Below are 11,382 nucleotides of genomic sequence, written 5' to 3' on the forward strand. Positions count from 1 at the left end.
ATGCCCGGATTACTGGAGCTACTTTATAGATTGCAATTATTCGGGGGTGGTGTTTCAGACGTGCTTTTTTCATTCGAGCTCTGCAAATGTAGCAGTTGGCTCTGATTGACTAATGTAATATTTTTATCATCTGCCCGGTTGGAACAGGTACTACTGGTTGGTAAGAGCCCTGCACTGTGAGTATTGCACTGATACTTGAAAGGTCAAAGGTTTCGCTAAATATCGGGAATTTGACAGGCATTTTACGTTCGCACATCGTATAACAATTTCAATTTTATTGTATGCTCCGGTAAATCAAGTCTTTTACAAAAGAACTGTTGCAGACTCCTTCAGCACTGTAGCTTGACATAAGCCATCTGATCAAAGGGAGAATAAAAATGTTAACATATTATTGTAAATTGTGAAAAATATTCCTTCCCACACTGACTGACTGGTAGAAAGGTCATACCGTTCAGTACAAAGGCCTGTCATTACATTGCCTCCGGATTTGAGAGAAATTGAACTTTGACCTTACGCAAAAAAGGTACACTCGTACTTATTTGGTTATGCTTTCCTTCCCCTCTCAGTCGTCGTCGTCGGTGATTTTCTCGTAGCTTCCCCGAATCAGACATGTCCATTAGCAGTTTTGACAACACAATATTGCCTTTGCCGTCTTGGGGGGCTGGAGAGATGTGGTGCGGTGCTTCGGTAATGTAGCAAAACAGAGATGTGTTTTATTGAGCAGCAGGTTTCATCGAAAGCAAATAACATGTAGGTCATCTAGGAAATTGAATTTACTCACTTGTGTTGTGACATACCTACTCCCTCCTATCGCTATTACCTCACCAGAAGATTTACAGGTGCTTCAGAAAGTATGATGTAACAAAACTACAGAAATAGACAATTTCACTTCAAACAAGCGTTACAAACAATGCTTTTCCTACGGGGTAAGTCTAGTGCAATAGTGTTTAATGACATGTTTTAGAAATTTTTGTCTTCCTATTTATCACTTTCGTACTACGTATTTATTACTTAAAAGCTAATTCCCTTCACCTTTCGGATCTTCTTGTTGTTTGTGGAAGATAAAATTATGGTTGTTGACTATTTTCGATTGTTGAATTTTTACTCTAGGAGGATGGCTTTCCAGTCATGACAAAAATAAAAAATACTGCTATAATGTCTTGTCCGACGTTTCGGTCCGTTGGAACCTTCTTATGGGTCTCGAATTTCACAGATTTTTCGTCCACAGAAAACACGATTTGTAATAAGCGACAAATTGATATCACATTTTGGTTTCAGATTGACTTGATTCAATTTGATTTCAAATTTTGATTGCGTTTTGCTGTCACTTCAACTTATTATAAATATTAAAGTTTTTGAGTAATTTCAAAACTTCTAGACAACCTTGTATAATACAACTAATGCTATACCATCAGTGCAATTAACATATTGCGTTTAAGTTCTCATATCATTCGAAAAACTATACATTTAACGATTTTTCCATTTTTCGCACTGATAGCAAAAACAGTTATCAATTTGATATCACTGATGGCAGGAATTGTTTTCAACTTGCTGTTACGGGAACATTTTTCTGCTTTCAGTTTTGATGTTTTAACCGTTAAAACGACCAAAATGACAAAAACCTGAGTTATCATAATTTGCAATATCACAACATCAAAATTAGTTTTCAATTTGCTGTCAAGCTTTGCTCGGGTTCCCTTTCCCGATGACCATAAAGACGTGGCCGGCACTGTTGTTGACTTTAAAATATTGCACTCTCGAATTGGGCACATTGAGAGTGTGTTGCTAGTCCCAAGCGCCATTCATTGGATCTCTGTACAACTTCGATTGTTCTGGTCAATCACGGAGTAGCAACTACGATGTGTACGGCTATTTTTGCTTTGCTTTGCTTTGCTTTACTAATACATGAAGTGTCACACTTTCTCAAACCCCCTCCGCCTCTCCTCTCTAAGCAATGGACGTCATATTTGAACAATCCCTTATCCGGTACAAAGTCAGTTATTATTTGTGTTCTTTTAGCTCTTATTCCCAACAAACCAATAACAAATGAGACTTCCGGACACCCTCTCCCTCCCCCGAAACCCTTCTGATATGAGAGAACTAAATGAAACGATTCTGCAACACCTCTGAAATTCCCTGAGGCTCTCAATGGTGTAAAGAAAAAAGAGTTCAGAGAAGCCCCATGAAAGGCGCTTAGGAATCACCATAATCCCCCGGAGACCCTATAAAACGCCTTTTAACGCTCGAATATTTGTTGTATTTGTAATTTATTTGTACAACACCTTGACGAAATCTCGTTTTTTGTATTCAACTGCAGCGTGGCGCTGGCGGTTAGCCGCGCGAGTAACGGAAAGTTGAACCTGCAGAGGCCCCCTGAAACGCCACTGGAATGTCTTGAAATTTCTCAGAAAATGCACTGAAACGTCCCTAAAAGTCTCTGAGCTGCGCTAAAGGCGCCTTGACACTCCTTGGATTTGAAACTCTACTAGAGCCTCCTGAAACGCCCATGAAACCTCTTAAACATCTAATTGGCCGGCAGGGCCCATTTAAAAAGCACGATGTCGAATAAAGCAAAAAGTTTGTCGGACACATAATGGATAAATCTCCTGAGATCCAGTCGGAAGCCATTCAAACTCCTCCCTGAGTAAGCTCACCCTGTTAACAACCCTTTCACCCTAACAAGGGAATCCCAAAGGGCTTCAGGGTCGATTCGTTTCAGGGGATTTCAGGATCCATTTGAAAGCGTTCCGACAGGTTTCGTTGGAATTTTAATAGGATTTCGGGGCGTGTCAAAAGTATTACCAGGGTTTCAGGGCCGTTTCAAGGGGCATAAAGGACGACTCAGGGAGGGGCATCTCAGGAGCCTTTAATGGGCGTTCCAAGGGCTTCAGAGATGTATTTCAAAGAGTTTCAGAGGGTAAACTTACGTGAACGTTTGAGGGCGTTCCAAAGGGTTTTGGGGCGTTCCATAACATTCCAAGAACGCTTCGAGGGTTTTTTAGGTGTGATTGAGGGAGTTTTTAGAGCCTTTTCATTTTTATTATGCATTACGTTGGAAAAACCTTGCTGTCGTAGTGCACGGTTTGAGTCGAAAATGACCCTAATACACAAAGAGGGTTAAAGGCGTTCCAATAGGTTTCAGGAGCATTTTAAATTGATTACGTGGGAATATCAAGAATGCTTCAATGGGATTATGAAGGTTCCATTGACGTTTCGAGGCATATCAGGCGCATTTCAAGAAGTTTAAAGTATTTTTTTTTGAGGAGTCTCAGGATTATTTCAACAGGATTACGGGGATTTCAATAGTATAAAGTGCTCAAAGACCCCCTGGAACCACCTGAAACCCCGTGAGGCGTAACCCCTGGCACCTCTTAAATGCCCTTGAGACCTCTTAAAACGGCCCAGAGACCGCCAGAAACATTCCTGAGACACCCTAAAGTGCCTCAGAGACCCCTAGGAGCCCCCAGGATGGGATGGAAGCGTCTGAGACCTAGAGCTGCACAATATCAATCATGCCACTTGTTTAATGATTTCGCACGACCGACACTGTCACCGAAGATCAATCAATATCAAGACGACAGTAACAGACAACGACTTGATATTGACCCTAGGCACATCACTATGGCGTAGTGCACGCTCAGCAAGCCTGTCTGGGTCATATTGACCCCACCATCCTACTAGGACTAAAGATGCCCTCCCATGTCGAATTTATCAGCATAAGCTATACCATATTGAATTTCACAGATGATATCAGGATGCCCGGAGAATGTTCAGAATTCCCTCAGAGATTGAGAGATTGAGAATTGATTTTTATGCGTATAAACTGACAATGGGATACTAGATGGGATAGCTTTTGTGAAAAAAAGCTGGGCATATTGACTTGATGTTGTTGACTTGATGTTGTTTTCATGGAGTTTCTGCCGTCTGAAAGTATACGTAAAAATAGAACGTTTGGCGAAAAAACTCAAAATCAGCAAAGAGTAAAATATGATAACTATGCTGCACACGGCAGTATAATCACTTCAGTTGTGATGAAAATAGGAAAGTGACGATGACTCAACAAAGCACACGCTGACTTGAATCGCCATTGATGGGCTGCAAAACGGTGAGTCGATAAGGAGAGCGTCCAATATAGCTCTGGCCCTCACAAGTTCCTACCTCATGCTTCCACGGGTCAAGCGATGACAAAGACCACCAGCTAAGAGTTGTGTGCTTAGTTGGTAGTGCAGCCTGGGCACTGTTGTCCTTCTGACTTCAGCTAGATTGAGGAGGTACGATCCGAGTGTCTGTTCACCAAGGAGGTGCGGCTCAAACAGCGTCTGTTCTGGCATCCAGCGGCTGAGTAAGAAACGCTGCACCACGCCCAGCTAGATCCAAGGTGGTAGCCCCATCAGCGTGGTCGTCCCAGTGTTGGTTGGGACGTTAAACAGAACTGGCATGATGGCCCTCCGGCGAGACAGGAGTGTTGGCGTAGGCCCAATAAGCCACCCGTAAAAATCTCCATTGCGAATAACATAGGAGAAAATACGACTCGATACAATCGGCAAAGACCCACGCGACGAAATAAGGACTACGATTGGAAACTTGGAACATGGAATTGCAAGTCACTAGGTTTCGCAGGATGTGACAGGATAATCTACGACGAACTACATCCCCGCAACTTCGACATCGTGGCGTTGCAGGAACTTTGCTGGACTGGACAGAAAGTGTGGAAAAGCGGGCATCGAGCGGCTACCTTCTACCAAAGCTGTGGCACCACCAATGAACTGGGAACAGGATTTATATAGTGTTGGGCAAGATGCGACAACGTGTGATCGGGCGGCAGCCGATCAACGCAAGGATCTGCATGTTGAGAGTTAAGGGCCGTTCAACTACAGCATCATCAACGTCCACTGCCCACACGAAGGTAGACCCGATGACGAGAAAGAAGCGTTCTACGCGCAGTTAGAGCAAACATACGATGGTTGCTCGCCGCGTGACGTGAAAATCGTTGTCGGCGACATGAACGCGCAGGTAGAAAGGGAGGAAATGTACAGACCGGTAATCGGGCGAAACAGCCTGCACGCCGTATCGAATGATAACGGCCAGCGATGCGTAAACTTTGCAGCCTCCCGTGGTATGGTAGTCCGAAGCACCTTCTTCCCCCGCAAATATATCCACAAAGCCACCTGGAGATCACCCGACCATCAAACAGAAAACCAAATCGACCACGTTCTAATCGACGGTAAATTCTTCTCAGATATAACCAACGTCCGCACATACCGCAGTGCGAATATAGATTCGGATCACTACTTAGTCGCTGTATGCATGCGCTCAAAACTTTCGACAGTTATCACCACGCGTCGAAGTCGAACGCCGCGTCTCAACATCGAGCAGCTGCGTAACGTAGAAGTGGCTCAAGACTACGCGCAGCAGTTAGCAGTAGCCCTACCAACGGAAGAGCAGCTTGGCGCAGCTACACTTGAAGATGGCTGGAGGGACATCCGATCCGCCATAGGTAGTACCTCGGCTACAGCACTAGGCTTTGCGACTCCGAATCACAGAAACGACTGGTACGACGGCGAATGTGGACAGTTGAAAAACGAGAAGAATACAGCATGGGCGAGAATGCTGCAACACCGTACGAGAGCGAATGAGGCACGTTACAAACAGGCGCGGAACAGGCAGAACTCAGTCTTCCGGATGAAGAAGCGCCAGCAGGAAGAACGAGATCGCGAAGCGATGGAAGAGCTGTACCGCGCTAAGGACACACGAAAGTTCTACGAAAAGCTGAACCGCTCGCGCAGAGGCTTTGTGCCACAAGCCGACATGTGCCGAGATAATCACGGGAATATTCTCACGAGCGAGCGTGAGGTGGTCGAGAGGTGGCGGCAGCATTACGATGAGCACCTCAATGGCGACGTTGCAAGTACCGAAGGTGGCGTGGTATCAGATCAAGGAGTATGTGCACAGGACGAAAGACTTCCGGCCCCTGACCTTCAAGAGATTGAGGAGGAGGTTGGCCGGTTGAAAATCAACAAAGCCGCTGGAGCAGATCAACTACCAAGCGAGCTTCTAAAATACGGTGGAGAAGCACTGGTGAGAGCACTACACTGGGTCATTACCAAGATTTGGGAGGAGGAAGTATTACCGGAGGAATGGATGGAAGGTATCGTGTGTCCCATCTACAAAAAGGGCGACAAGTTGGATTGCGGGAACTACCGCGCGATCACACTACTGAGCGCTGCCTACAAAATACCAGGCTTGACAGAAACTCCCTCGCGAGAAAATGAGGAAGCGATTTTGGCGATTTTCTGAGGAGTGAAAATAAAACTCAGAAATCACAACGCAAATCCTCAACAGCACCGAGCGCGAGCTTGCCGCGCAGCGAGGAGTTCGTCCAACACTCATAATTTCTAGTTGTGTTTCTCACGTCCACTCACACTCAAAAAGCTCTCGCGAGTCCCACTTCCATACAAAGAAAGACTCTCGAGGCGGAAATCGCACTCAAAAACCCGAAATAATCATCGACTCTTTTTTCGTTCCCCTCTTCCTCGCTCAGTTTTTATTGCCTCTCGGTTTGGGGTTCGTTCGCTCCCTCGTGACGAGGCAAAAACAAAACACCGCTCTAGAGCATGTTACAAAACTCTTTTGATTTCGAGGAGGATTATCAAGCCTGCAAAATACTCTCTCAAATTTTATGCCGCCGTCTATCACCGATTGCAAGAGAGTTCGTGGGCAATATCAGGCTGGATTTATGGGTGAACGCGCTACAACGGACCAGATGTTCGCCATCCGCCAGGTGTTGCAGAAATGCCGCGAATACAACGTGCCCACACATCACTTGTTCATCGATTTCAAATCGGCGTATGATACAATCGATCGAGAACAGCTATGGCAGATTATGCACGAATACGGATTCTCGGATAAACTGACACGGTTGATCAAGGCGACGATGGATCGAGTGATGTGCGTAGTTGTATCAGGGACACTCTCGAGTCCCTTCGAATCTCGCAGAGGGTTACGGCAAGGTGATGGACTTTCGTGCTTGCTGTTCAACATTGCTTTAGAGGGTGTAATTAGGAGAGCGGAGATAAACACGAGTGGAACGATTTTCACGAAGACCGTTCAGCTGCTTGGTTTTGCTGATGATTTTGATAGAGACAATGGCGGAAACGTACATCCGACTAAAGAGTGAAGCCAGGCGAATCGGATTAGGCGCTGTCCATAAACTACGTAGACTTTTTTTCGGCCATTTCAGACCCCTCCCCTCCCCGTCCCCCCTAAGAGTCTACGTAGTTTATGGACAGGCTCTTAGTCATTAATGTGTCGAAGACAAAGTACATGATGGCAAAGGGCTCCAGGGAGGAATCACCGCGCCTGCCACCCCGAATTTATATCGACGGTGATGAAATGGAGGCGGTTGAAGAATTCGTGTATTTGGGCTCACTGGTGACCGCCGACAACGACACCAGCAGATAAATTCAGAGGCGCATTGTGGCAGGAAATCGTGCTTACTTGCGACTCCGCAGAACTCTACGATCGAATAAAGTTCGCCGTAACACGAAGTTGACTGTCTACAAAACGCTGATTAGACCCTTTGTGCAGAGTTAGTACCATCTACGGCGAAGTGCAGATGGAAGACGGGACTTGGAGAAGGCGAATAAACCACGAGCTGCATCAGCTGCTGAGAGAACCAACCATCGTCCATACCGCGAAAATCGGGAGGCTACGGTGGGCGGGTCACGTCATCAGGATGTCGGATAGCAACCCGACTAAAATGGTTCTCGAGAGTCATCCGACCGGTACAAGAAGACGTGGAGCGCAGCGATCTTGGTGGGTCGACCAAGTGGAGGATGATCTGCGGACCCTACGCAGAGTGCGGAACTGAAGACAAACAGCCATGGACCGGGTGGAATGGAGACGGCTACTATGTACAGCAGGGGCCACCCCGGCCTTAGCCTGATCGGCTGGCTATGTTCGCTACATGATTTTGTAGAAGAATTGCACTGCCCCCACTCGCAGTCTTATTTGACTTTTCATCACTTTTGAGAGTTATGCATGGCATTCGCTGTCAATGTACTTAAAACTTGGGGTCAACAGTTATCCCAGTGGTTAAGGCTATGGGTCGCCATTACGGAAACGGCGTTCGATTCCCGTTCCAGTTGGGAACTTTTTCATAATGTATCATTGTGTTTGCCTCGCAATATACAAATTCATGCAATTCTTTATTACACCAACGAACCTAACCTCAAATTGACTGACTTCACACTCCTTCACAAACAACCTGAAATTCCACGAAACTCACTCAAACGATTCTGAAACACTTCTGAAATCCTTTGTGGCCCTTGAAATGTTGTGGAGGACTGGCAAATAAGTTTAAATTCACCATTAAACAGAGTTGAAAAAAGCCCCTTGAAATGCTCCAGAATTCATTTTAGGTACCACATCACTAAAAACCCCCTGAGACTCCTGAAATCACCCTGGAATCCATGTATTGTTCCCGAAAATCCTCACAAACCCCCTGAGACACTCTCTCAAACACTTTATAAACATCCTCAGGCCCAGTGAAAACCCCTGAAATGTTTTGAAATGTCCCTGAAAACCCCCTAATCGTTGCTGAACCGCGCTAAAGGCTTCCTAAAACCCTCCTCTAAGAGGGTTTAGAAACTCCTGATCCCCATGAAATGCCCATGAGACCTTTTGAAATACCCAGAAGTCCTGTTGGAAGCCATTCAAGCTCCTCCCTGAGACCCCTTATTGCTCCCCCTGTAAACAACCCTTTCGGGGATTTCAAAAGGCATTTCAAAAGTATTACGGGCGTGCAGGGATGCTTGAAAGAGTAAGAGCGATTTAGTAGGGGATCTCAATAGCCTTTAAAGGGCGTTACAATGGTTTTAAGAGGCATTTCAGAGAGATTCAGAGGGTAAACGTAGTACGTATTCGAACGTTTGAGGGCGTTCCAAAGGCTTTTTGGGGCGTTTGATAACATTTCAAGGACGCTTCAAGGGGTTTCAGGAACGATTTAGGGAGTTGTCAACGTTTCCTACAAATTTTGAAAATTGTGTCCAAGGAGGGGAGGAATAAATAAGTGTGGAGGAGGGGAGTCTCTGAGATGGCCAAAAAATGAGCCTACGTAGTTTATGGACAGCGTCATAGCATGAAGCACCTCAGAGACCTCCTGGAACCATCGGAAACCCCCGGATACTCCCTGAACTGCACCTGAGACCTCCATGCACCCCCTGAAACGCTCCAAACACTTCCAAATGCCCCCCTAAATGTCTCTGAGACCTCCTCAATCGGCCATGAGACCATCTGGAACACCCATGAGACACCTTGAAACGCCTCAGAGACCTCCTGAAACGTTCCTGTGACTCCATTGAACTGTCTGGAATCCAGAGCTGCACAATATCATTCACGTCACTTGACTACTGATTAACACCACCATCACTATCACTGTAGGCTGATCAATATTAGGCTGTAGGCTGTTATGTTGGCGATTCTGGTCAAATCTAAGTGGAGCAGATCTGGTATGATGGTTAGAACACATGACTACCACGCCGAGGACCTGGAATCGGAATCCCACTCCCAACAAACTCACAATGTGTGAGTTCTTCCTTCGGAAGGGACGCAGAACGTGGGTCCCGAGATGAACGAGCCCAGGGCTAAAAATCTCATTAATACAGATAAAAAAGCCAAATCTAAAAACTATTTATGACCAATATGCAATATTTGGTATTTTATACCACATATTAAAACATAACCACGATAAGTGTCTAGGTATTTAGATTTTTACACGAATTTTTGCCTATCTAGCTACACGCAATCATAGTCAGTTCAGTTGTACACGCTGAGTTGAATCGCCGCCAGCCTATTAAAATCAGCAATTCACCTACCATTAAAAGCAACAGTATGCAGCTCTGCTGAGACCTGCTAGTCAATCCTTTGAGACCCCTAAAACACCAGGAGACTTCCTGAAGCGTTCCTGATATCTCATGGAATCCCCTGAAATCCTCACAAACGCCCTGTTCTGGCAGCACGGACGACGTTTGCCAGCGCCGAATACAGAATCGTACTCATCGGACAGATATCTACCATCAACAATGACTTGACATTACACAGACGCACATGCCGATAAACGTGTGGTTGCTATTGTTCAACGTGATTGAAATTTGATATTTTTTATGATAAATTGTGCAGTATGGATTAATGCTTATGAATTAGCTAATTTATAGTTCCACCGTGAGTTTAAGCCGATTATACTTTTGAATTCGTTTATTTTTGAGTGGATATACAGTATCGGACAATACAAATGCACCAAAGCCGTTTTCCCACACAATATAGTCAACTTTAGATTACCATATCTCAGTTACTTCTCAACCGATTGTTTTCATTTTTCTGTGACGAACTACAAAACATTCCAATTTTCAAAAACTATTGAAAAAGTTCAGAGATAACTATTGTTACAAAAGTTACAGATAGGTTGAATTTTGACAATAAAAATGCAAAAAAATGTTGAAGTCAAATCATGTTGGTCTGTTTAGCAAAATTATTCGTCATCACACAAGAAATATATTTGCCGAAGACACCATAATGATATGACGTAACTATTCTTTGCTATAAAATTATTTGTCTTGGTGCATTTTTATTGTCAAAATTCAACCTATCTGTAACTGTTATAACAATAGTTATCGCTGAACTTTTTCATCAGTTTTTGAAAATTGAAATGTTTTGTAGTTCGTCACAGAAAAATGAAAAAATTGGTTGAGAAGTAACTGAGGTATGGTAATCTAAAGTTGACTAGTTTGTATGGGAAATCGGCTTTGGTGCATTTTTATTGTCCGAAACTGTAGGTATGATTGTATATTCCAGTTGCTTATAGGTTAGCTGAACAGACGAATGTTCTATTATTATTTGTAGAGTCGTGACAGTGGCTGAGGCTCGTTTTGCAGGGTAACCGACCGCGCATATAGGTATATTAAGTACCACTAGGTATGTTCAAATTATTAATGATAGATAAATCGTGTCCTGTATTAATTGATACCACCGATAGGTAACGGTAACACACGCTTTCCTAAAGCATCGTGTCCGAGGGAAAACGACCCCTGGAACCCCTGAGAACTCCTGAAATGCCCCTGAAGCATCCCGGAGAATCCCTGGAGCTCCCAGAGACGTTCTGAAGCGTCCCTGAGACCCCATTAAATGCTCCTGTGACCTCATGGTATCACCTGAAATCTCCTGAAACCCCCATGAAACACCCTTCAGATATCCTGGTGCCCCCTCTGAATCGTTACTGGAACCTCTCTTAAACCTCCTGAGACCCCCTGAATAGCCCCAGCGATCCCCTGAAGCGCCCCTGAGATCTCCTGAATCCTTCTGAAATCTCATGGAACGCCCCTGAGA

The sequence above is a fragment of the Aedes albopictus genome, chromosome 2, assembly GCF_035046485.1.
Source record: "Aedes albopictus strain Foshan chromosome 2, AalbF5, whole genome shotgun sequence".
In the NCBI taxonomy this organism is placed as follows: Eukaryota; Metazoa; Arthropoda; class Insecta; order Diptera; family Culicidae; genus Aedes; species Aedes albopictus.